Source organism: Gorilla gorilla, chromosome 1, assembly GCF_029281585.2.
Source record: "Gorilla gorilla gorilla isolate KB3781 chromosome 1, NHGRI_mGorGor1-v2.1_pri, whole genome shotgun sequence".
NCBI classification, from domain to species: Eukaryota; Metazoa; Chordata; class Mammalia; order Primates; family Hominidae; genus Gorilla; species Gorilla gorilla.
In genome coordinates, this window is record NC_073224.2 from 151,444,551 (window position 1) to 151,471,093 (window position 26,543).

At 36.9% G+C, this 26,543-nt stretch overlaps 1 long non-coding RNA gene across 2 annotated transcripts in view; it reads left to right on the plus strand.

The window, feature by feature from the left end:
* LOC109026692 (uncharacterized) overlaps positions 1 to 26,543 on the plus strand; it is a 98,990-nt gene that overhangs the window by 40,764 nt on the left and 31,683 nt on the right. For both annotated transcript variants that reach the window (XR_010130519.1, XR_002005768.3), the window contains exons 5-6: positions 59 to 185; positions 1,216 to 1,470. This is a non-coding gene — a long non-coding RNA (uncharacterized lncRNA). The remainder of the gene's footprint in view (positions 1 to 58; positions 186 to 1,215; positions 1,471 to 26,543) is intronic.

Consider the following 26,543-nt stretch of genomic DNA (forward strand, 5'->3'; position numbering starts at 1 on the left):
TAAAAAGATAACTGTCACAATGTTTACTGATGAGGTTTCCATTTCTCTTAACGTTTAGAAGTTAAATGAAAAATGGATTGTGGATTATAGCCTGAGCAGATTTGAGCCTAAATGTAATATAACAGCTTGTGGCAAATGGAGGTAGCAGGAGAGTAGAGCCAACTAGCCAAAAATCCCCTGGAAAGGTAAGGTTAGGAGGCCTTTGAAGGCTTAAGTACAACCTCATTTATTTTTCATCATGTTCACTTAATTAAACGTAAGCTGGGGAGGTGGATTGAAGTAGCTGTTTGTGACATGCTGGTCTGGGTTCTGGCATTCATTCAGAGGGTCACGGGTTCAAGTTGTAGCCATGGACCTCAGAAAGCATTTCAGCGTGTGACTGCTGAGGGGCTGGAACATCCAGGGGGTGGGCACATCACTGCTCCTGCTTTGCTTTTGGTACTGGAACCTGAGCCACGCTCTTTGGTATTATTCTGTTTAGTTCACTGTAAAAGTGGCGAGACACTTCTCATTTTAGCTTCTTGCGGTCTCAGCTCTAATAGCCTAGGGGAAGTTGCCAAACAAATGTAACCTCTCCTGTTGGCCCAGCTACTCTACCTGTGTTTGCGGCAGGGCTGGCCATTTGGCAGTGCACTTATTTTCTGCAGAAATGTGCTATGGGAGGTGTTAAGCTGAATTGGGGGATATTTCAAACCATTCCTTAAATAATAGAATTGAAATGTTGTGCGGCTGAAGTGGCCTGGGATGGAAACTTCTGAGCCAAAAGTTAGATCCTGGTTTTACTTGAAGATGTAATGGAGCCCTGGGGTATATGGTTTTCAGGCTTTCTCTGTTTGTTAATTTTGGAAATGGACTTTTCACAGTTTTACTTCCCTTTTGTGTTAAGTCTTTGGTTTTGCTTCTACATGCAACTGTGGATAGAAAACTCAGGATTGTTCTTTTTACCTTGATTCTAGTCAATAGGCCCGGAGGCAAAGCAACAATGATATGGCCATTAAGAACCAAAAATAAAGATTAGTTTTGTAATATAACCAGTGTCCTTAACATAGTAACAAACATAAAAGAGCAGGATCCATTTTCTTCCCTGTCCTCTGAACCCTTTGCCTCGGTTCTGCTTTCTGGAGCTGCAAATATACATATATTCTCTCTTAAGTTAGAATTTCAAAATATTAAAGAAAAATTTCTCATTTTTTTCCTAACTTTTCTCATTTCCAGGTGAAACTGAAATCACTCATTCATTCAAAAAGTGTTTACTGAGTAGCTTCAAAGAGCAAATATTAGGTTAGATGCAGTGGATGATGTAAGGATGATTCAGACAACTATTTCTCATGGACTTTGCTTACTGAGCCATCAACACACGGCCACCTTTTTCTAGATGAAGTATCCCATCATTTGATTCTGGATTAAGAGCTCTTTGAGAGCAGAGACCATAGCTTCACCTGAGTATCCCCAGAGCCTGACGTTAGACAAGTAAGTGGATGCTCAATAAATGTTTTCTGACTTTTCTCCGTTATTCTAAAAATGAGGCCCCTAGGTCTGATTTTAGTTTTATTCCATTGACTTGATCAGCACTGAGCACAGTGGAGGCATCATAATGCTTGACTGGATGTGACACAGTGTGTGGGCTCAGAATACCTCTGTGCACATGGACTGCTGTAAGACTGTTTCATAGGTTATTTCATTTAAACTGCCTGGCAATCTTGAGAGGCAGATACTGTTATGGCCAGTTTTCAGATGAGAAAACAGAGGGAGACAAGGGAGTTAAGCTGATTCAAAGCATAGGTTTTCTCTAATTTGGGCCTTTTTTTCATAAGGACCCTAGCTCTGGTTATCTATCATTTTTCTAATTTTGTGCCTGCGCGTTTGATCCCAATGTAGACCTATACTTTTATCCTCACTAAATTATATTTTGTAAGTTTGGTCCTATACTTCTAGCCTCTTGTGTCCTTCAGCAATCTTAATACAGTCATTTTGCCATCTTAGATATTCCTCTCCCTTTGTGCACTTGTTACTAATTAGCTAAGCTTATTATTTTACATATGCAGATGGTACAAAGGTGGAGAGCTGTGTCACCCATGAAAAACCTTACTCCAGGATGACACTGATCTGCCTTGGGTACATTCGTTCAGTTATTCTACCATTTAGTCTACATTTTTACATCTTGACCATAAAGATAACATGAAAACCTTTGCAAAATTAAAGCATATTTTGTTTAAATCAGGCTTTTTAAAATATGGGTATGTAACCCACAAAATATACATATAACACTTAGTCTTCCACATAATAAACATATAACATTTAGTTTTTTATTTGCCAACCCAGAGAATATGACTTAGTCCATTTTATATTTTAATCTGTGTACTAATGAATAGTGTTTTTGAAAAACTATATTCACAGATGTAACTTTTATTATCCTTTTTCATCTTTTCATATTTTTCCTTCCCTTCCTGCCTCAACATATCTCTAGGTACTGTATGTTTTAAAATTTGGAGGAAAGGTGTATTTAAGAGGCAATGAAAACCTTGATGCAAATTATATTTTCCCAACAGAAACACTTTTTCATTTCAATGTATGCATGCAAAACTTTAAAAGCCTGATTTAAAAATGTATGATGCAACTCTATCATGTGGAGGATGTTACTTAGGAGCTGAATTACAGGATTTGCCTCTCTTTTTCTCTGGCCTTGGGCAATCTAGTCTAATTACAGTCACTTGCCTTTCATTCTGTTTAGTGTTTTTCAGCTATGCATGAAAAAGTTAATCAAAAAATAAAATGAAAAACTGTGATGGCTAATCGAAGTCCAATAGATTTCTACACCAGCCTGTCTTTGGGGATGAACACCAAAATGTTACCTTCAAAGCATCAGTAGATGTACTGGGCCTATTGGTCTCTACTTCTCTTAAAGAAAAAGATTCCTTTAATTTTAGAATTTTTCAAAAGTAGAAAATGAAAAGAAAATTGAGGCTTTTCCTATCTTCATTTATTTCTTACCTGTAATTGTTGGGAGGTTGTATAACCATAGGAGACACTACACCAGTAATCTCAGGGATGGGTTATATTTCTCTTTAGAGCAGTTAGAGGAAGGCAATTTACCACCCCTCTTTGTCCTCTAGTGTGCTTTGGACATTTAACATTGTGTTAAGAGAATTGCTGATTCCTGGCCTATCTTCTATCTGGATGCCTTGACTAGACTGTAGATCCAAATGCCAACTACTAGAACCAACCCTGGCTGTAGTTTTGTGCATGTTTTTCCTGAAGGGCTGAGATGTTGTCTTAGTTCATTTCAAATTCCTTTTTTGACAACCCTACTGCAAACCAAAAACAATGTGCTGAAATTTGTACTTTTAGTAAATATTATTAATTAACCTTGATAAAAATCATTGAGTTGTTTCTTTGTTCTTTGGGAGAAGGAAAAGTTATGGAAGAGGGATGGAAGATGGAAGAGCCCTGAAATCATCTGAAAGGGTTGGTGGCGGTGGGAATGGTAGTAGTGGCAGAGGTATGGAGCACAAAAACAAAGTGCTATCAATGCAAATTTGTGGCGTATTTAGCTGAGGCTGTCAGACAAAAGATTTCTGGATGGTGCATGTCAATTGCTCCTGTGGCTGAAACAACCCCATCTTTCTCAGTTATTTAAAGTGAGCGATGTTGAGAAGCAACATATGCTTCTTTTCCTTCATGCAGAGCAATGAAATTTGGAAATACGTGCTAAGAGAGAAGCGTAGTTTTCCATTGCAATTTATCTCTAAGAAAGGACCACTTTCTGGGATAGTGATAATGGTTGCTAAAACCTCATTGAGAAAAATAACTTAATTGCCCAAATTTGGGCTTAGAACATGCTGCAGCTGGCTCAGTAGAGTGGCAAGGGACCATCAGTCTGCTTTGGAGGAAGTGTCATGTTTGACAATCATGTGGATGCAGCCTTCCTTTACTGATAATTGGATCTCACCAAAGAGTCGTAAGGACTTTCAGAGTAGTATGTACTATTCACACAACATGGCATTTTAAGTCTCAGAAGTTTTTTTCCCCCTTTTTGTTTTAAAGCTATTTAAACTTATTTTCTTAACAAATTTAATAACATTAAAAGTATGTTAGAGTCTATTGAGGAACTCTGTGAATACTTGATCAATAACACAATGTGACTAAAGTTGTGCATACTTATGTTTTCTGTAAGCAAATGAAAGCCAGTTAATTCAACATGTAACACTCCTATTTTAACTTCCTGGGTGAGACAAATTTGTTATTCCAAATTTCAGCCAGCAGTTGGCTCAATAATTGGAAAGCCAATTTACCAAAAGTTTCAGCTTTGATTGTTTCAAGGTCATTGATAGGACATATGAAATAATCAGATATGCTAGGCCTCAGAGAACAACTAACAGTCTTGAGTAAAAGACAGAGTCTGGAGCTGTTGAGCGGGTGAGAAAAGAGAGGTATTTTTCATATCAGATCCAGTGAATTGCCCAGTACTCCACTGAGATCCCTTTGTGTATTATTGTGAAATTTTGGCCACATGAAATTAGAATAATGCTAATTACAAAATCAGCAGTGTGCTGTTATGAAAAGATCATTAACTCAGGAAATCAGGAGACCTGAGTCTTAGTCCCAGCTAATAATCCTTAATCATTATCTTAATTTCTGAGCAATTACTATGTTACTCTTTGTTAGGTATCTTTGTTTACATTTTCTCTAGCCTGTGCAATAATGCAGCCAAGAATATAGTATTACCCCACGTTCAAGTTGGAGAAACAATTTCAGAGAGATCAGGTGACCCTCCCGCATTCACCAAGCTAGTAAATAGCAAAATTAAAATGCAGACTCTCGACTGTGTCTGCAAAATGCTCCATATTCTTTTCCGTATTGGCTGTTTCTCCTTCTTGGAATACCTTCTTTGCTCATCTCAGTCTGTGCAGCTTTTAGTCATCCTTCATGCTTGTCTCAAGTCTAGCATTCTTAGGGAGGCTTCCAGGAGCGCTCCCAGCTTCTAGTCTCTCCCCAGTGTAACTTCTCACCCTTCTTACTGCGCTGCTTATGTGGCACCTGCCGACCTAACTGGCCTAATCCCTGTAGCCTTTGGGACTTCCTTCTATTGTGAGTAGTATTTTGAGTGTGACCTCTCTCTCTCTCTCTCATTTATACATTTGTAAGACATTTGGAAAAAAAGTTAAATTATAGGAAAGTACTATGTAAACTACTACCCCCAAATGACGCAATTTACCATTTAAAAAAATTGGCTCTAAGTATTTTTCTTATATAAATAATTAGTTCCCTACTGATCAAATTGAAGTCTACTTTATACACTTTCCAATTCCACTTGCCTCCTGCCTCCCCTGCGGCAACAACTAATTTGAATTTGGTGCCTAACCTTCAAGTCTATGTTTTTCATTTTTTGTTATATATTCTCATATTTGTGATACAAAATGACATTTTGTAAGAAAACAGTGTAAATACTGCATTTGCATTTTGAAAACTTGTTTTTTACTCAATTTTTATAAAAGAGTAATATCGATACATTTAAATCTAATTTATTCATTTAAATTCATTTTAAGTGCTGTGTAGTATTCCATTTCATGAACATAAATATCTTATTTATCTAGTCCCCTTTTTATGGACATTCAGGTTTGTATATGAAACTTTTTTCACTGTATTGGTTTCCCCTTTACTATTAGACACTAAGTTCTCTGATTGAGAGACTGCGGGTTATGTTTCTTTGTTGTTAGAACTATGCCTGCATTTCAATAGGCATTTAATAAATGTATGCTGGGTGAACTGATGAAGCTAACTGGGGAAATGAAGGTCTTCAGCTTTCAGAAGATGAACATGATTAGCAGCAGGTAGAGGTTGACTTCAAGAATGTTAGTTAAGAGTTCTTTCTTAGGTTTATGGAGATGGGAAAGTAGGATAATAAAAAGCTCTTTGAAATGACACTGAGATGACTATGGTCAAACTAGTAAAATTTTTTGTCAGCTAATCATTTTTGTAAAAGACTAGTAATAGGAAATATATAAAATAATTAAACTATGAGCAAAAATACTTATAAACGTGCTTAAGTGCATTTGGCGGGCTACTACCGATTTATGGCTGGACAGCAAAAAGTCTATATTTATTTCTAACTAGGCCATCTCCATAATTCACCTTGGAGAGATCTAATTACCCTTGAATATTTGACCTTCAATGTGTCAACATAAATATTTCCTCAACATGGCTTCATGGAGATATGGCAGCTGTGTTTGACAGAGATAACATTTTTCTTTAGAAATGTTAAGGGCTATGGTTTACTTCCTTAGTTTCAAGTCATCCCTTCTGGCCCATTGCATTTTTTTGTTACTTTCTGAGTGTTGTCCAGAGGGAACTCACCCAATAATTAGGAGAGAGACGTGAGGTCAGGAGTTAGGGGTTGTTGCAAGGAAGAAATGAATTTATACTTGTGAAACCTTAGGATAATGTCTGGCACATAGAGCTCAATAACTGTTAGGCATTACTCTTCTCATTTACATGTCTTATAGCAGAAATGTGAGGTAGTTATTTTATAGGCTTTATTGTAAATCACCCAGGATGGGTCAAGAGCTGTTTATATCTCTCCAACCCAAGGTATGTTTTGTTTTGAGGTTCTGATGGGTGAAAGGTCAAGGGTTTCCACAATGGAGAGACATGAACTCCAAAGACCATCTCTCCGTCAGGAATGATCAAAAAGCAGCAGCAGAAGTGGGCATTGATTGGATAATTAAAGTGAGGCTTTACACATTTCATATGTAGCTTCTCATGTTGTTGGTGGTAATCTGATAGCTACAGGACCATGCCCCATTCATCCATTTGCTTATTGATTTATTAATCCATTTAAGAAATATTAAGCACTTATAAGGTGCCTGGGACAGTTCCCAGGTACTTGGAAGACATCAATGAACAAACAAAGAAAAAAAGATTCCTGCCCTCCTGTGGCTTACATTCTAGCATGAGGAGACAGAAAATAAGCAATAAATATAACAGGTAAGTTATGTAGAACATTTGAAGATGATAACTGCTATAGGAGAAAAGGGTAAATCAGGGTCACAGGGATGAGGAATGCTTGGGGGGCAGTTTGCAGATTAAATAGGATGGTCAGGATAGGATTCATTGGAAAGATGAGAACTGAGTGAAAACTTGAAGAAGGTGAGGGAGTTAGTCACATAAATATATGCAGGCAGAAGGAGAGGTAGCACCAAAGCTATGCCTCTCATATTTGAGGTAAGGAGGCCTGTGTGACTAGAGCGGAGGGAGCAAAGTGGAGAGTAAGAGATGAAATCAGAAGAGTATGGAGGGCCAGATGATGTAAGGCCTCATGGGCTATTGTGAAGACTTTGGTGGTCCATCAGAGGATTTGAGTTAGTGTCTTTAAAAGACCACTCTGACTTCTGTGTTGATTACAAATTCTAAGGGAGCAAGGGTGGAAGAAACAGAGAGACCTCTTAGAAAGCTATTACAGCTCTCCAGGGGAGAGACAGTAATGGTGCATAGCAAGAGGGTGGCATTAGACTTGAGAAGTGATTAAATTCTGATATATTTTTAACCTAGAGCCAAGGTCCTAATGGATTAGATGTAGGATATGAGAGAAATAAAGGGACCAAGGATGTCCCCAAATATTTCTTTTTATTTGGTAAATATCTGAAAATATGGAGCTTCTATCAGCTGAACTAGTTGGATTAGGTTTGGGCAAGAATGTCATGAGTCCTTTTTTTAGGGGTCTGCTGGTGATCTGGATGTGCGGGTCTTGAGTTTAGGAAAGTGTCTTGGCTAGAGACATAAATGTGAGAGTATTTGGCACATAGATGGAGTTTAAAGCCAAAGAGTTGGGTAAGACTATTAAGGAATTACGTTCAGATAGAGAATAGGACCCAAAACTCAGTGCTTGAGGCACATCAACACTAAGTGAAGAGGAAGCAGTGAAGAGGAAGAACTAGCAAAGCAAACTGAGGAGTGACCAGTAGGTAGAGAAGTGTGTGAGTCACAGATGGTAAATGAAGAAAGTATATTAAGGAGGAGGTGATCAAATATGTCAAATAGTGAAGACAGGACAAATATGTTGAGGAATACCAATTGACTACTGGGTTTAACTCTGGAAGTCACTTGGTGACCTTGATGGCAGTAGTTTCACTGGACATGTGGAAGTAACAGCCTACTTGAAGTGGGTAAAGGGGAGAATGAAAGGAGATGAATTGTAGACAGCAAATACACTAGTAGGCAAGACTAATCTCCTAAATGAAATTTGCTATTCTCAAATGCTCCTCCATTAGCCCACTAACATGCCAAAAATATCAGTTAGGATTTTCTAACTTCCCTTTGGAGAGCCCTTATAATTCAACCATTGAAAAATGTAAACATTTTGGAATGGGTACCTCAAAGTTATTAACACAGATGCATGAATTTATTTGCACTGAGCTACTGGGGTGGTGATAAAACTGTAGAATTTCAGAGCTATAAAGGATCGTAGACCTGACATAGCCAAACTCCTATTATTAGAGGTATGTATAGGAAAAAAGTGACCTGCTGAAGGTCGCATAATTGATGAATCATAGCAATGACACTAGAGTTCAGGACTTTTGTTCTACTGCTTTTTCCACTGCAAAATATTTATTTTTGGATTTTATTCCACATGTATGTAGGACAAGTGAAGACTCAGGAAATGTTAGGTAAATGTCTGTTAAGTAAATGAATGAATAAAGGAATGAATGAATTAACAGATGAGCAAAGACAAGACAAGGTTTGAAATGTGTAGGAAAACCAGTTGAAGGCCCATGAGGCACAGAAGTTTGGAGATTAGCTCTGAGATGCAAGGAGAGGAGAGCCAGGAAGAGGAATTAAAATAGTTGAGGGAACAATAAGTGAGAACTGCAGACTGATGGGTGAGTGCTTTCTGCCTTGAAAACATTATAAGTGTTTAAAATTGTTTTAAAAGTAAATGCAGTCAGATGTAGTGGCTCGCGCCTATAAACCCAGTGCTTTGGGAAGCTGACGTGGGAGGATTCCTTGAGGCCAGGAGTTTGGGACTAGCCTGGGCAACATAGCGAGTCCCTCATCTCTACAAAAAAAAACAAAAAAAATTAGCCAGGTGTGATGGGGCGTGCCTGCAATCCTAGCTACTTGGGAGGCTGATGTGGGAGAATTGCTTGAGTCCAAGAGTTCCAGGCTTCAGTGGGTTGTAATTGCACCACTGCACTCCAGCCTGGGCAACAGAATGAGACCCTGTCTTAAAAAAAATGCAAACTGTTAATGAGAGTTAATGGAAGAGACTGGAGATGGAACAGCTCTTTTCTAACTGGCATTTTTTTTTTTCCGTTCTTGCTGTTAACATAAGAAAACTACCAACTTGGTGGCAGCAGGTTTACAACTCCAGGAAAATAACCAGATACAGGAGGTTTCAACTTAATGGAACTCTTATATGCTTGAATGACTCCTGGAACAAATGAAAGCTGTGCATGATTATTTAGGAGAAGTATAAGATTAACAAAGCATATGTTTTCTAACATCTACTGAAGAAAATCTGAAAGTCATGTTATACTGGTCTCTGTTCATTTTAGGGTTATGTGATGAAGACGACTTTAGTGGTTCTTAAGTTAGGCACATAAATAAATAATGTTAAGACTCCACTTTAACTTATGCACCTCGATTTTTCATACATAGTTGCTGCTTTTCTTTTGGAAAGGAAAATACATCTTACTTGGTCTCTTGGAAACATTCCATCCTTTTTTATGCTTTTCCTTTCTCTTTTGAAAGATCCCCCTCACACCACATAAATAGAAATGTCCCTGAGATTCATTTGATTTCATGGATGGCAGAGTACTCATTTCAAATAACTTTGGGAGAACCAGATAAAATAGCTACGCTATACTGCATTACCTGATTTAGTGCTGGGGACTGTTAGGGGACTAGATGGATGTGGAAAATTGAAATGGGAAACTCAAGTTAGCTTTCGCTTTAAGTTCAGTGCGTTGAATCCAGCAGAGTTCAGGGTAGTTAAAAGTTATCACTATCTGATTTGACTGTTCACTGTTCCAAGTGAAATAAGTGAATTGTCTCTGTTTTGCTGGTAGTAAGGAAAATACTCCTATCACCTGGGTGCTAAATGGCAGTTCCTGAGCAGTATCTGCAGAGAACTGGCTGGAAAAGGTGACTTGTTCTTTCCTCCTTGCAGCCATTACTTTGTCAGGCTGAAGGTGTATTGGAGAAGTAGTTGGGGGAATCTTACACCTCTGTTTATCAGGCTGTATCTATTCTTGGGAGAAAAATAAGTCATCAATTTCCAAAGCTGTCAATCTGGTACCCCCAGCCACTACTAAAAGCCACTTCAATTTATTTCTTCAGTTTTTTTACACTTTGCAGAGTGTTTATTGTAAAGATGTATTAACCAGTAAGGTGCCTTTAAGATAAATTACATTTAACTTTGGAAAAGATAGCAACTTTTGCAAAGGTGTCAATGGCGGTTTAAGTAGGAGAAAAAAGTAATAGTGCTCAACACTGCTAGGAGCATCATTATTTCCATTTCAACCATTCTTTTTATTTTTTTTAGAATTTAGTTATAATTTTGTGTTTACCTGTCTTCTCATTTGTTCTTTTTTCTTCATATTTAACTTTGTTTCTGCTTATTCACTCCTGCTTTTATTTTATTTTTATTCTTTTGTTCCTCCTCCCTGATTTTTTTTCCCACCCACAAGGAAGAAGCAGGCATTCATATAATAATGTTGGATCTATCACCTCATCTATGTAAGATTATAACCAGAGCAGGCTAGCATTCCCAGAGTAAGGACATAACCCTTGATCTTACTAGCCAGGATTAGTTGATTCCCCCTGGCTTCAAGCTGTTTACACAGAGTTCCAAGGGAAACTGAGTAGGGCCACTTTCCCTTGGCAGCCAACACTAAGCTTGAGGCTGAGAGAAAAATGATGTTTTGTCCCTTTTCCTCTGCAAACCTAGGAATCATTCATGTTAAGTCTTACTGTTAAAGTGTAAACGGGCCATTAAAAGTATTCGAGGCACAAAACCGTATTCTGAGGCCTGACTGAGTCATGGCTGTGGCCTAGAGAGTTGTTAATATAGAGAATTCAGGAATAAGAGTCACCAAGAAAGTATGGTCATTCCCTAAGGACTATGGAGAGTATAGTGAAAAAAAATTTCTTTTTTTGGCAAGAAGAACAATGTAAAATTAGAAAAAAAAATATTGTGTGCTTTGACAAACAATTTTAGGTCTCCCATTTTATTTTTATTTTTATTTTTATTTTGAGATGGAGTCTCACTCTATTGCCCAGGCTGGAATGCAGTGGCATGATCTAGCTCATTGCAACCTCTGCCTCTCAGGTTCAAGTGATTCTCCTGCCTCAGCCTCCTGAGTAGCTGGGATTACAGGTGTGCACCACCACACCTGGCTAATTTTTGTACTTTTAGTAGAGACAGGGTTTCACCATGTTGGTCAGGCTGGTCTTGAACTCCTGACCTTATGATCTGCCCACCTTGGCCTCCCAAAGTGCTGGGGTTACAGGCGTGAGCTACCACACCCAACCAGGTCTCCCACTTTAAAAATGATAGAGAAATGAAAAGATGACACAAATATGTCCACATGACGTGTCTTTATCAGTTGAATTCTGAGCAGTACTGATATACCAAGCTTGGGAGCACCAAACTGAGACATAGGCTAATGTATGTAGTCCAAGGTTTATTTGAAGTTCTGAAGCATTTTTGCAAATTATTGGAAAATGACCATATATAAAAAAGTAGAAGAAAACCTAAATATGGGCCATTATTTTGGTTCTTCATTTTGTTTTTCTTCAGATTCTTAGGGAACTTAATGAAGAATTTTGTTTCTACTATTAATTATTTCTTCCTTATGTCACTGAATGTGCTTATGAAGCTTAGAAAATGTCCAAGGGCTACATCACATAGTCATGACATTCGAGTCTTTTAACTATCTTATCCGTTAGGACTCCAAAACACCATCTGGTAGAAATTAGTTTCTTTAATGCCCCATGAACAGGCCTCAGCCCTAGGATTTTAGCCCACCTGCTTAGAACCTCGACTTAGCTACACTTCAGAGAGTGACACCTTCTAGTACTTTAGGTATCTGTTCAATACTTGCTTTCTCCAGTTGCACCAAAGTTTATATCCTCTAGATTGAAATATTCAAGTCACTTCTGTCTTAGTTCAATGCCTGCCTTCCCCAGTTGTTCTCTCTCTTCTCTTTTTATGAATAATTATAGCATTTAATATTTATATCATTCATTAAATAAAAAATATATATCCTTACACTTTTACCAAGTAGTTTTATGTTACAATAAAATGAACTCCAAAAGGCTGAAATGATGCCCTGTAAAATATCCATCAGACACCTCACCCCACACTCAGTCTAACATAATTCTGGCTTCATGTTGATTTGGTGGTCAAAGAACATTTAATGAGTAAGTGAATACATGGCACCTAGTCTCGGTTAAAACCTCAGCCCAGAACTGACAGTAGGTGTCAAAATACTCCTCTCTCTCTTTCCTTCCTTCCTATTTTTTCTCTCTCTTTCTTTCTCCCTCCCTCCTTCCTTCCTTCTCTCCTTCTCCTCTTCCTTCTTTCTCTTTTTCTGTCTTTCTTTCTTTCTTTCTTTCTTTTCCTTTCTTTCTCTTTCTTTCTTTCTTTCCTTTCTTTTTCTTTTTCCTTCTTTCTTTCTTTCTTTCTTTCTTCCTTCCTTCCTTCCTTTTTCTTTCTTTCTCTCTTTCTTTCTTTTTCTTTCCCTTTCCCTCCCTTCCTTCCTCCCTTCCTTCCTTTCTTTTTCTTTCTTTCTCTCTCTCTCTTGCTTTCTTTTTCTTTCTCTTTCCCTTCCTTCCTTCCTTCCTTCCTTCCTCTTCTCCTCCTCCTCTTCCTCCTTCTTCTTTCTTTCTTCTCTTCCTCCTTCTTCCTCTTTTTTTAGATTTGGCTCTTTTCTATATATCTTTCTTTGTTTCAATTCATGATATTAATTTTTGGCCTAGTATTGTAATTGGGGTAAGAATTCAAAGCACATGGGAAGAAAATTATTCTACATCTTTTATTCATTAATGTAATGTTTTCTGCTCCAGACTTTAAAAGCTTCAGTGAATAAATGTAAAATCTATCTGAAAAACAATTAAGAACTCAAAGACCATTTAAGAGAGCCTGCCATGATTTAGAATTTTTTTTTAATGCTCATCTTTGCTTAGCAGTGCTCAGGTGAGAAAGAGGAATAGAAAAGTTATGAAAAGTTACTTGATCTAGGAGAAAGAACACAAACCTTAGAAGACAGTAATAGGTGAATCACATTTTAGTATTATATGTAATATTATTTTCAAGCCTCTACATTAGGTATATTAGGTATTTATATGAACACATCAACCTATGAGGGAGGTGTAATTAATCCTATTTTACAAAAGCAAATTAATTAGTTTGATTCCCAAAATCCATACTAATTTTACTCTATCATAGTCAAAACTATATCATAATTTCTATGGGAATCGACTGGACACAGGCTTGACTCCAGCTTTCCGAATTTACTAACTTACACCTGATTATCCTGTTGTATTTGTTTACACTTTGCCAGAGGAACTCCTATGAAATTTTGCTATCATAGGCCAAAATCAGAAGAGAAATAAGATATTAGAGTAATTCTTAAGGTTGGTGATAACAACTAGTAATGGGACAATATAAATTAAACATGACACAAACTTTGAAGAAATCGAATTGAGGTTCTAGCACTACCTTGGGAACACTGGATAATCTCTGCTTGGGCTTGGCTAATATTTGCTCATTTCCTGACTTTATATTTAATCTGATAAGTAAGTTTTGCGGGGAAAGTTCTTAGGAAGTTCATTCTGTGGAACTCTTCTCAGGGAAGTCTAGGGAAGTCTTCTTCAAAACTCTTACTATTTCTGCAGTTCTGAAAACTTCACTTATCTGGTCAAAATCTTGATCTAGTCAAAACATCAGTCTATTTGGGCTTCATTTTTGTCGGGGGAATTTTAATCAGTTTTGTATAAAAGCATACCGGCTGTAATGGGCTTGGTCGTTAGATGTCCTGGAGGGGGTGGTGAGAAATATATTATTTTCTGTTTTCATGTTGGTCTTTCATTTCTTTGTCTGCAAATTGAGGAACTTAGACCATGTAAGTGTTTTTTGACCTTTTTGGGGCCAGGCCCTCCTTTTAGAAAGTGATGGAATCTATTCTCAGAAAAATGCACATACTTGCAATTTCCGGGGGTTCACACACTACCTAAGGGACTTCGAGGAGCCCAGAGACCCCTGGTTGAGAATCCCTGGACTAAAATAATCTCTTGGGTCCTTTATAATTAAAATATTCTATTATTCCACATTTTATGTGATGATTTGGTTGATTGTCGTGATGCTAGTAAAAATGAGATATGAACTATTTAGGTAGATTTAACTTTTGTAGCTATAAATGACAAAGTGTCATCTAATAGTTTTCTTCTTTTTGAAAAAACAGTCTTTCTGAACCTTGTCTGCTCTTTAGAATCACCTGGGGAGCTTTTAAAAATCCCAGTGCCTGGCCACACCCCAGATCACTTAAATCAGAATCTCTGGGGGTAGGTCCCAGATATCAGTTTATTAAAGCTCCCCAGGTGGTTCCACTGTGGAGCCAGGTTGAAAGTCAGTGCTCTAGCATGATTAAAACAGCTTCAGAAGTTCCAGATAACAGAAACATCAACCACCAGCTGAAGATAAAAGGACATTCCATTCTTTCACTGCTTTCAAATGTCTGGTATTGAACGCTGTATTTCCAGCTCAAAATAAGGGTTTCAAAACTCCTGTGTATAATCATGCCTTTAAATGTGCCACTCTCTTAGGTAAGCTGGGCAAGCGTTACAAATATAGAATGGTCTTCCTGGTACTGTGTAGATGTGGGAAGGGCTATATTAGGTAGGTCATGCCCTGCTTTGCCACAGCACACATCATAAAAGATTTGTTTTCAACATAAGAACAATTACCATTGTCATATTCCAAACTGTGTGCAAATTGTTTTATTATAAACTCACCGTTGGTCCCTATTTAACTGGAAAATCATTCACTCTAAACTTATCTACTCTCTCTGTATGGCATTGACATTTGTTGGCAATGCCAGGCTTGCTTCACTTATAAGAAAAAGATTTTATGAAAAACAGGCAATGCTGTCTTCTGACTGATTAATAATCTCTAGAGGATCTTTGGAACCTTCTTGCATGTTAACTCTTCCTGCTCTCTTGCTAATTTTGACTTTTTATTGAACTCAGAGACACAAACAATGGTTTTCATGAAATGGAGCAGTAAAAGCATTCTTCATCAGACCAGCTCTCCAAAGTAAGAATGCTCCCTGCCAAAGCTTGGAGATGAGAAATGAGTTGTATAATGAAAAGTTGTTTGTTTTCTGGAGTTTACAAGTCAATTTGGGATACTTCATCAGCCAAGTTTTTATCTCTGTACTGGCAACCATTACATGTTTTCAATTTGAAAAAATGTCCATTTTTGCTTTCCATGGCATCTGTGCTATATTCAAACCACTCTGCAATTTCATGCAGACAAAGACTTTCCAAGTCACATGGTCTATTTGAGTAATAGGAGTCCATTAAGAATGAACAGAGACAACCTGTATTATAGTGATTTCTCTCTTTGTGGGTTTTGCAATTTCCCTACCAAGCTTTGGTGTTTGAAGATGACATTTTGAAAATTGGATTTAACTACCTGAAAACTTAGGACACAGAATTGCCGGCAACCAATTAGTAGCCTGGAAGGACCTCACTGAGTCATGACTGTCTGTTTATCACTTCTTTTTGGAGGAAGGATAAAGGGGAAATGCCTAATCTATAGACATCTTTTTGTTATTTTCCTTAGAAATGCTATTCAAATCTGGAGCTAAGGGAAAAGTCAGATATGAATCCTTGGAGTCGTTAAGTGGCACAATCTGAATGTAAATTTCATGGCACCAGCCAGGCCTCCAGCTCTCAATGGTAACTGTTGCTAACCCAAATATTGTCACTGAGAAAATGACACCCATTAATAATTACTATTCCAAACACATGAAAGCACCTGAGAAATGTTCACTCCAGACATGGTACTTTTGACTACAAAGGGCGATGGTATACATATGTTATGTGTAATTGTTTCCTACATATGTTACATTTGAAAACTCACTACAATTTATGTTTCCCAATCTTTCTAGAAACTAGAAGAAATAACCCAACAATTAAAAGGCAATCTAGTTTAACTGACTTGCCAAAGGGCTGACTTTTGATAGTTATTATTCACCAGAAAACAAAACACTGGCTATTATGTGGGCTTTGGTAACAGCATGGCATGTAGTAGGCTTTACTATTCATAATAAACATAGAATAAAATGGATGGATGAAAGTATCTGTAATTATACTTGAACATAAGAATCAAATTTTGAATAGATTATGTGTGTTTTCTTTTCTCTAAATATGTATAAAATTGATATCAATGGTTATAATTACTACTAAAAGCTTTTGTGATGAAATGATTGCCCCATCTACTCAGGCTACTTTTAATATTGTCTTTGTCCATGCAACTATGGCAACATCTTTGGTATCTATACCTCATGCCTTGATTTTACCTTCCACAATGGGTCTTCAAACTGCATCATTCACAACAGAAACCATCTGAGGGCACAGACAGTCTTTTGCTACCTCCTTCTGTTATGGACTGAGTTTATTTTAAAACTTCTTTATTGAAATCCTAACCCTCAGTATCTCAGAATGTGACTATATGGAGATAGGAAGAGGTAACTGAGTTAAAATGAGGTCATTAGGGTTGGCTCTAATCCAATATGACTGGTGTCCTTTGAAGAAGAGGAAATTTAGACAAAGGCATGTACAGAGGGAAGACCATGTGAAGACTCAGGGAGAAGGCAGCCATCTGCAAGCCAAGAAGAGCCCCAGAAGAAACCAACTCTACTGACACCTTGATCTCAGATTTTTAGCTTCCAGAATTATGAGAAAATAAATTTCTGTTGTTTAAACCACCCAGTCTGTGGTACTGTGTTATGGCAACTCTAGCAAACTTATATACCATTTTTGTTTTTCTAAATTTGTACACTTCTTTCCCAAATATCACTAGCCCTTGAAAGTTTGAAATATATCCTAAGCTTCATGTTATATGCAAAACTTAAAGTTTGTTTGCTTTCTCTGCACCTCCTAGACCACTAATAAATCTGATCATGTGATTTTTCCCAGACTATCTCCTTCTCTGATATTAACAGCTGCATATTTCCTAGTTTTTGCAACATAACAAACAGGAGATCTTTCAGGAAGTTCATATAAATCAGAAAGGGTTTATTCATCATATTCTTAGCTAAGCCATCTGAAGAAGATTTTCTGTCTATGGCATGTATCTGTATCATTTAAAATGGAACTTATGGAGAAAACATCAATAGATCTAGATTCATTTAAACTTTGGATATGCATAGATTACACACACACACACACACACACACACACACACACACATTTATTTTTACCTTTCTTCAGCTTGCCCATTCTAACACTCCATAGCAATGCAGAAATACAAAGACTGAAACAGAGAAATGATTACAATTTTGTATTTGGCATAGGATGAGAGTGTCCACTGAGATTCACTTTTAGGGTGGGGAAAATCATGGTCAGCCTAGTAAAGTAAGCAGCTAGGAAGGCTATGAGTTGCTAAGGGGGCACCTCATTGTCTTCTATATCTCTCCTTAATTCATAGTCCAGGATAGAAAAGTTGCCATTAGATAATCTATGTTTTGAGCCAGGAAAACATTTAGTCATTAAAAATTTCTTTAAAAATCCAAATTCTGCCTAGAGGAGCTAAACAGTGTTTGGCCCTATAGTGGTAATGTGATGTAAGTGACTTTGTTTAGGGTTATCTTTAGTTTGAAAATTTGGAAAAACAAATGAAACCATCTCTTCCTTTGGCGGGTGGTAGGGGTTACTCCAGGTCATCCCTAATTAGTAATTAAAAGTAGTAGCTCTTTGGGGATTTGGATGTTAGGCTTGGACCCAGTGTGCCCTGGAGTGTAAAGGGTAAGTATGAAGATGAGCATGTCATGCTCTTATGCACTGAATAAGTTCTGTTCTAAAGGCTTCATGGAAGGGCAATGTGCAAACAGCCCTGTAAAATCATGCTTAATAAAAAATCACGCTTTAATGTTCAATCATGAAATGGTTGCTTAGATGTCAAGGAAGTCTGAAATTTGTCATGTTCCTATAGATAGAATGTACATGTACAGATATATTCTTTGTTATTACATTAAGCATAAGTCTCTGATAATAGGCACTTCTGATATATTGATAATGAAAGGATAATTAATGTGTATAATGATGACCCTAGGGCATGACAAAAAATGTTTTCTGAATCTTCAAAGAGAATAAATTATGTTTCTCATGTTCCAAATTTATTTGTGTCATATTCAAATTCTCCAGAAACTAGTAATTTGTATATATTGTGATATATATATTCAGCATGGTGAATTAAAGAATAGGAGCTTTCGAATTAATTTGATTTAAATCACAGCTTTTTATCAGCTAGCCAAGTAACTTCAGAAAAGTTATGTAACGTCACTCCAATCAGTCTTTGCATCTGAGAAGTGGGTATAATAGTACCTACCTTGCAGGATATTGTGAGGACTGAATGATATGAAATACAGTGGACCAGGCTTGTGAGGACTGAATGATATGAAATACAGTGCACCAGGCTTGTGAGGACTGAATGATGTGAAATACAGTGGACCAGGCTTGTGAGGACTAAATGATATGAAATACAGTGGACCATGCTTGCCACAAACAAGTGCTTAAAAATGTTTAATTCCTGTCTTCCTGGTCAAACACATCAATCAAGGCATCTCACTTGCTGATCGTATCAGATAAATAACTTACTCTGCATATATATAGATTTAGGGGCATGCAAAAAGAGAATAAGAACAGTAGAAGAGTGTGTTCCTTGTAGGGAGGGCTGTCTTTTACCATAGGCTTCTTTTCAGGGTGCTGGCTGCTTTGGCTTTAATTTGCAGGCTTATTTTCTTTAGGATAATGAATTTTTATTTAAATTTGGTGAATTTCCTTTGAGCTCCTTTTAAGTCATCTGAACACAGGAAACACTTTTTCATGCTTTTAGAGTTTTTCTGATTGACTTTGTTCTCCAAAAAGGGCTGATTTTAATATTCTACGTGATAAAAAGTGCCTTTGACACGATTGAAGCAATTTAATTAGTAAATCCGGAAATTATAAAGGATTGGAAATCACACCCTCCATGCTTTTAATAAAACAGAGTAGTGAAACTTCTGATAGGTGCATACCATGTGTTGAAATAATTCTGTACCACACACACTGAGAGAAATGCAGAAATTGAGAGAACTTTGCAAGGGACCTACTAATGAAATTATATGACTAGGTGATTATGTGGTCAGTATACCATGAGATCAGTATACTGACCACATAATCACCTAGTCATATAATTTCCTTAGTAGAAACTTCTGCAGCAGTCAGAATTTATATACAGTACATGTTGAGCATTTAATAATGCAAAATAATTAAAACCACACATGGAGATTCAACGTTTTAAATAGGAAAAAAGAGTAGCATAATTGTGAGGCAGTCTAATCTTTGAATTAGTTGACCTTGGAGTATCTTAATCTTGAAGTAAGAAATTTACAAAGGATAATTTAATGTTGTAGCTAATAGGATTTTTAGTGTCAGGCTGTCCATCTCATGGTGATGATAGTGTGTGAATTATTTCTAGTCAGTTTACCATAAGAGCACTCTCCCATAGTATGTCATCACTAAACAGGGAACATTGCTATAACTGCTAAGCATAAACATAATAACATGTTCAGCTGTAAAACTATCTACAGTATATAAATACTCATGCTGTACTCAAAAGCACCATCATTTTTTATTGCCTTGGTAATGGAGTGTTCCAGAGAGACATGTATATGGATGAGTAGTGATTGGTGGATTTTGTGCCAGTATCTTCAAGTGTTTAAGAGCAACCTTGATCACCAGCAGTCAGAGGAATCAAAGACCAGCTGATTCCTCTTTAGAAAGCAAATCATAGAGGAAACTCTGATTATGTTTCACCCTAAATCATAGGTAATAATAAAGAATATCAACAGGTACGCTTCAACTATGGTAGATTTAAAAAAGCATAGAACTATTATTACTAATATCAGGTATTATTATAAGAATTACAATGTAATTTTTACTCAGGCTCAGAATAGTAGCTCATAACAACAGGGATAATTGTATAATATGTATACTTATTTTCAATATTATATTAATGGTATTTTTATATATGATAATAGTAAACTGTAGATAATAAAATGTTTTAAATGTAAGTAGAATCAATGGCAGGATAAGTTTAAAAGACATTTATCAATTTGTTTTTATTTTTGCATATAGAACAGCCAGCTAGAGAGCTAAAACATTTAACCAGAGAAAATCAGGCATGTGCATGGGGTTGAGAATCAGAAGGAAATTGTATTAATGAGGACAAGATGTGTTAGGGCTTGACTCAATTCTAATCCACAGTGATAGTTTCATGACTTTTTATTTTACACTGGACCAACTCTGCAAAATGTGAGTATTTGGGGATGGAGAATGTCTGAAACAAGTGGATCAGTTCTGGGAGTTGAGCAGGGCTTATGAGTCACAATGAAACTCACAGAAACTTGATGGGGTCAAGCTGACTTTTATGACATGCTGTATAATCTTTTTGTGCCACTGTTGTGCACAGATAGAGCTTGTGCACGATTTGCTCATTTGAAGGGTCATTTTTTGGTGCCTTCTGAACAGGAAAATTGCTTTGGATCTTCATTTTTGTTCAGAGATGCCACATTCTCTAGCCAACATCTTTTCATATATATGCAAACCCATATAGGTTATTACCAACATTAGAAGAAGGTGGTTTTTGACCTATTACCAATATTTTAAGCTTTAGTACTTTTTTGGTAATTGCTATAAATCTCGGTTGTAGTCAAGATATATGTGCCAACTACTTTGAATGTTCTTTGTATGTAATTAAATTTTCCAATTCCAAGGCAAATTAAATGTAAACTTTTCCCAAATTTTAAAAAATATAGTAATTTTTGGGCAGTGTAATGAAGAATGTGGAGGTCTTTCAAACATGTGAGTACTGTATAAGGCCACCATAAAAATGGCATCTAGATCACTGTACATATTTTTGATTACATACCTTGAGAATAAAGAATTACAATCTGTGCATATCACTATTGAGATTTGCTGTAGGAACTAAATTTCCTTTAATATGTAGCTATACTTCCATTAATAAAGATTTGGGCTGGCACATATGGTTTGCCTAGAGCTGGTTGTTTCATTACTTCCTTTTTTTTTTTTAAAGTTTGCAATGAGCCCTAATTTGCTCCAGCTGCTGTAAATTGGTTTCTAGTAATTTTCACATCTTCTTCAACTTGCACTGACATCTGTAAATATAAGGGTACATATTAAATCTTCAGTTATATTTGTGGAAGCCCATGATCTACTAGGACTAAAGTTTGTCTCAAAGATATCTCTAGGCATTTTCCTCCTGGCATTATGCAACAGAAATCAAGGAGACCCAAGTGGGAATAAACGTTGTCCAACTGGGAAGAAATTAGTTTCAGAGAAATAGATTTTATCTTAAGCATCACAATGCAATTATGAATCATATGACATTTTATGAAATGTCTTTATGTTGTTTTCTAGAAGCCTGAGGGCGCTAAAATGATAAATTTGAAAAGAGAAGAGAGTAGCCTCTTTGTGAGAACCCAGGGGCAGAACTGACTGTCAGCAGAGCTGTGAAGGAAGATAGTATTTATCTCTGGCACACTCTTACTTCTTGTAGTGCCCCATTTCTCTTTCAGAGTGTTCTCTTCTTTGCTCTCAGCTACAATCCGTTAAAGGCCCCTAAGATTAGCTGAAAATGGTTTAAATTTCCTCTTAGGACGGTTATCTGCAATTTAGTAAAATGTTTTGATGATTAAAAAAACTTTAAAATAGAAAAAAAAATTCCAACTGTGGAATTTCAAATTCCATGCTTGATACTTAGGTACAAAGGGAGATACCTGTCAGATGAAATCACTGTGATTATAACTTACTCCAAATGGGCCTTCCGAAGTTCAGCAAAATTATCCACTGGGAGCCCATGACACATGCTTTAGAATAGGCATATAGGCATGGCTGTTGAGGGAACTGAAGAGTTTGTTCTATGCTGATTGTGGTGGGTGTTAGGTAGCGTGATCAGGTAATTCATCATCCTGTTTATGAAGGCCCGGCCATCTTGTCCCATCTGGAGGTAACTCCAAGGGCCATTTCAGACCCAGAGCCCCCTTTGGAGTTGGCTGAGATTGTTGTTTGGGCCTGCATCACTGATTGACTTCTCCCCTGCACCCCTGCTTTCCACCTTTCCCTTCCACAGGCATTGGTCCCTTGCACACTCCTTCATAAACAGCGCACATGCTAAACTCCATCTCAGAATCTGTTTCTTGGATGACTAACTTGCTACAGACAAGCAACAGATCTGCATACTCAGAAATTCTGTTAGGTTTCCCCAAAGTTAGTGATGGTGGCTGACAAGGAGAGGATTCAGCATGGGACAAAGGAGGCAGGTAGACATCCACCAGCTCAGATGGAATCCTTAAGAGAAAGCGGAGGGGATGGGATGAGCCCATTTAGGAAACTGATGTACCTGCTCTGGAGCCAGACTGCCTGAGCTCACAATCTGGCTCTGTCACTTACTAGTTTGGTTACTGGGCAGGTTACTTAACCTCTTAGTGCCTCAATTTCCTCATTAGTAAAATGGGAATAAAAATAATAATGATGATAATGATAATGTGAGATTTAAGTGAGTTGATATGTACAAGGGCTTGTAATTTTTCATGGTACATAGTAAGTGCCTAATAAAAGTCTGCCAATATTTAATATTGTTATTTCTCCATAAGGGTTCATATTAGCAAGAGGTCCACAGAAGGAGAGCAATTCCTAGGTGGCAGCTGAGATTCCTGAGCTTTTTTTCCCCTGCACTTCCAAATAGATTACTTATAAATATTACCATTGTTATTTAAGTCAGTAAACTTTTAAAACACCTTGAGGACATAGTGTTGACAACTTCGATGCTTTCTTCAGATGCTGCCTTTCGGTTATTGATAATATTTTATTCTGAGTTAACTAATAACCTATGCTAGAAAAAAAGAAAATCAATTAGTGAAAATAGCCTGTTTTACTCCTGGTTCACTTAGGCTCATTTCAAAGGATTCAGGAGACTTGTAAGTTTACATAGTTTCCTTTTTAAAACTAAAGTCCACACTTCATTCATATCTCTTGTTTTTACTCAATGTCTTTTCCTTTTTGTGTTCCCGAATCTCATCCAGGATATATCACATTAGTTGTTATGTCTTCTTAGGTTCCTCTTGGCTGTGACAGTTTCTCAGACTTTGTTTGTTTTTAATGTTCCTGACAGTTTTGAGGAGTACTGGTCAGATATTTTGTAGAATGACCCTCTATTGGAATTTGTCACATGTATTTCTCATGATTAGATGGAGATTATGGGTTTTTGAGAAGAAGTACCACTCTGAAGCATCATTTCTCAGAGCATCATCTCATGTCAAGGTGCATAATCGTCAGCATGCCTTATCACCATTGATGGCAAACTTGATCACCTGGCTGAGGGGGCGGTTTGTCAGGTTTCTCCATGGTCAAGTTTTTATCTGTTTCCTTACTGTGCTGTTTAGAAGAAAGTCACTTCCTTAGCTAACACCTGAGTGGGGAGTTTTGCTTCATTCCCTTGTAGGCAGAGTATCTACATAAATTATTTGGAATTCTTCTGTATGGGAGATTTGTTTTTTCTTCCCCATTTATGTATTTATTCAATCATTTGTTCACATCAGTAGGGACTCACAGATATCTGTTTTATATTTTATATTACAATCCAATACTACTTTATTTATTTATTCGAATTTGTTTTCTTTTTCCGATTTCTGATTTTAGAATAAAGATGTTTAAGTAAAAATGAGATGATTTATTTTTTCTGTGGCTGTGGATCTCAAAGAACCCAGGGAGAGAAGGTAAAATCAACTTTGGCAAGTTTTCATTTTACCTGTGGACAACTAGCATTTTTAAAATAAAGAAGATGGCTTCTTTTAATTTGTAATATTTCTCACTGAATTAGAACTTATTTGTTTTTTTCCCTTCTACAATTCCAAGGTTTTGTCTGTTTGATTTGAATTGTATTTGAAAGTAGCTCTCTTGGTGTGTAGACATTTTTATTGTTTGGAAGAATTAAGTAGCTTAGGCCTTAGTAAATATTAGGGCAATGATTATGAAGTTGTATGACTGAGTCAGTTATCACCCAGAGGTGATTTAAAGTTAAATGTTAAGAGGGCTGCTTATGAATTTCATTATGGTTAGGACAATTAACAGATTTAGACTGGTGCTTTAGAAAGTATATTATGAACACTTAATTTGAGTTGCAGCGGTATGACAATTCGGACACAGTGTATATGTTTAAACATTTTTGTATTGATAATGCAGAGAACATGCATATTTAGAAATGACCCAGGGTGACGCATTGCCACTTTATCAATATCAATTTTTGTTTCACATATCCACAAGGTTTGTGAACCACTTTTCAGTGCTGGTTTGTATTAAAATGTTTTGAACATGGCAGACCAAAAAGATATACTTGTAGATGTTTAAAAGTAAATATGAATGTATGCTTCTAAAAGGTGATAAAACAATACTCAGCTTTGGTATTTTAGATTAATATAGTTCACTGGCATTATTTGGAAATCATTCATGATTCTTCTTCTATTTTTTTTTTTTTTTCTTGAGACAGAGTCTTGCTCTGTCGCCCAGGGTGGAGTGAAGAGGCATGATCTCAGCTCACTGCCACCTCTGCCTCCTGGGTTCAAGTGATTCTCCAGCCTCAGCCTCCAGAGTAGCTGGGATTACAGGTGCCCGCCACCATGCCTGGCAAATTTTTGTATTTTTAGTAGAGACAGGGTTTCACTATGTTGGCCAGGCTGGTCTTGTACTCCTGACCTCAAGTGATCTGCCCTCCTTGGCCTCCCAAAGTGCTGGGATTAAAGGCGTAAGCTACCGTGTTTGGTCAAGAAATCATTCATAATTCTGAGTAGATAACATTCTTTGGTTTTGTAGATATTAGATTGGTTACAGGATACCAGCACTCCAAACATTCATTATCATGTTAATATATACTTTCTTTGAGTGTCTAAAATGTACTAGGCACTGCTGAGGTACTTTGCAAATAAAATATCTAATAATGGTCCTGCTATTGTTAATCCCACCTCACATATGAAGATCTTTGTCTCTCAGAGAGAGCAAGTGCAATGGCCTATTTCTTTTCTTTAAACACACCAAACTTGTTCCAACTTTGGACCACTGTACTGTTCTCTTTGCTTTGAACACCCTGCCCCCTCCCAGCCTTTGCATAACTGGCCCTCTGTTTTATTTTCATCTCAAATGGGACATCACCGGCTCTTCAAACTTTCTCTAACCACCTTAACATGTTATATACCATTGTAACCCTCACTCTGTTCACTCTTTACAGACTTAACATTATCTGAAAATCTTTTTTTTTTTTATTGGATTATTTTCTTCTCCTTACCTAGAGGATTTAACCTTTGGGAAGTAGGGACCTTAGTGTTGAAACCATCACTGTATCTGCTGCCCTGAGTACCTGTACATTATATATATATTGGCTGAATTAACAGATAAATCCTATAGAGCAAGTGAGTGGTAGAGCTGAGATTTGAATCCCGTTCTGTTTGGCTTCAAGGTCTATGGGCTTTCCATTCTATCACTTTGTTTTCCAGCTGTGTCTAGTGATTGATGTCTTAATAAATATCGAATATCCAGCCTTGATCCAGGATATTTTATCAAAAGCATATTTGAATTTTGGCAAGTAATTAATGCAAGTAAAAAATTAAAGGGCTGATTGATTCAGATTTCAAAGATATGTCTCTATTTGCTAGTGAAGAAATGACCCAAGTTAACAGATTGTTATGATAATGCTAAATATTTATTACATTTTAATAAATTTACCATACACTCTGAGCACTTCAAAAAGTGATTCTTTGTTAGATGAATTTGAGTTGTTTACAGATATAAAAAGTAGACAAAAAAGCCTACCTTGCATTTCTATAAAATCAAAATCCAGAATTTTCATAAACTTGAATTATCTTTCCCAACAGTTAGATGGAATTAATGAGGTTTCGCTGAATTTCTAAACTCTTTTTTACTTACCAACAGATGTGTACAAATGTCTCTTTTGGAGGAATGTAAACCATCATGGTCTCAGGAAACTGGGCCATGATTGAGACATTTCAAGGAAAACAAAGTGTTGAAGAACAGCTGACTGCATAACTAAGAAATCAATCATTGCTCAGGATGCTTTATTGGCATAATTGGCAATGATTTATAGAATGATGGCAAGAGTCCAATTGGGCATGTGTATCCTTAATATCCTTAGCACTCTGGCATGGAATCTTTGTTAAGACAACATAATTGGACTGGGGAAGAAGTTT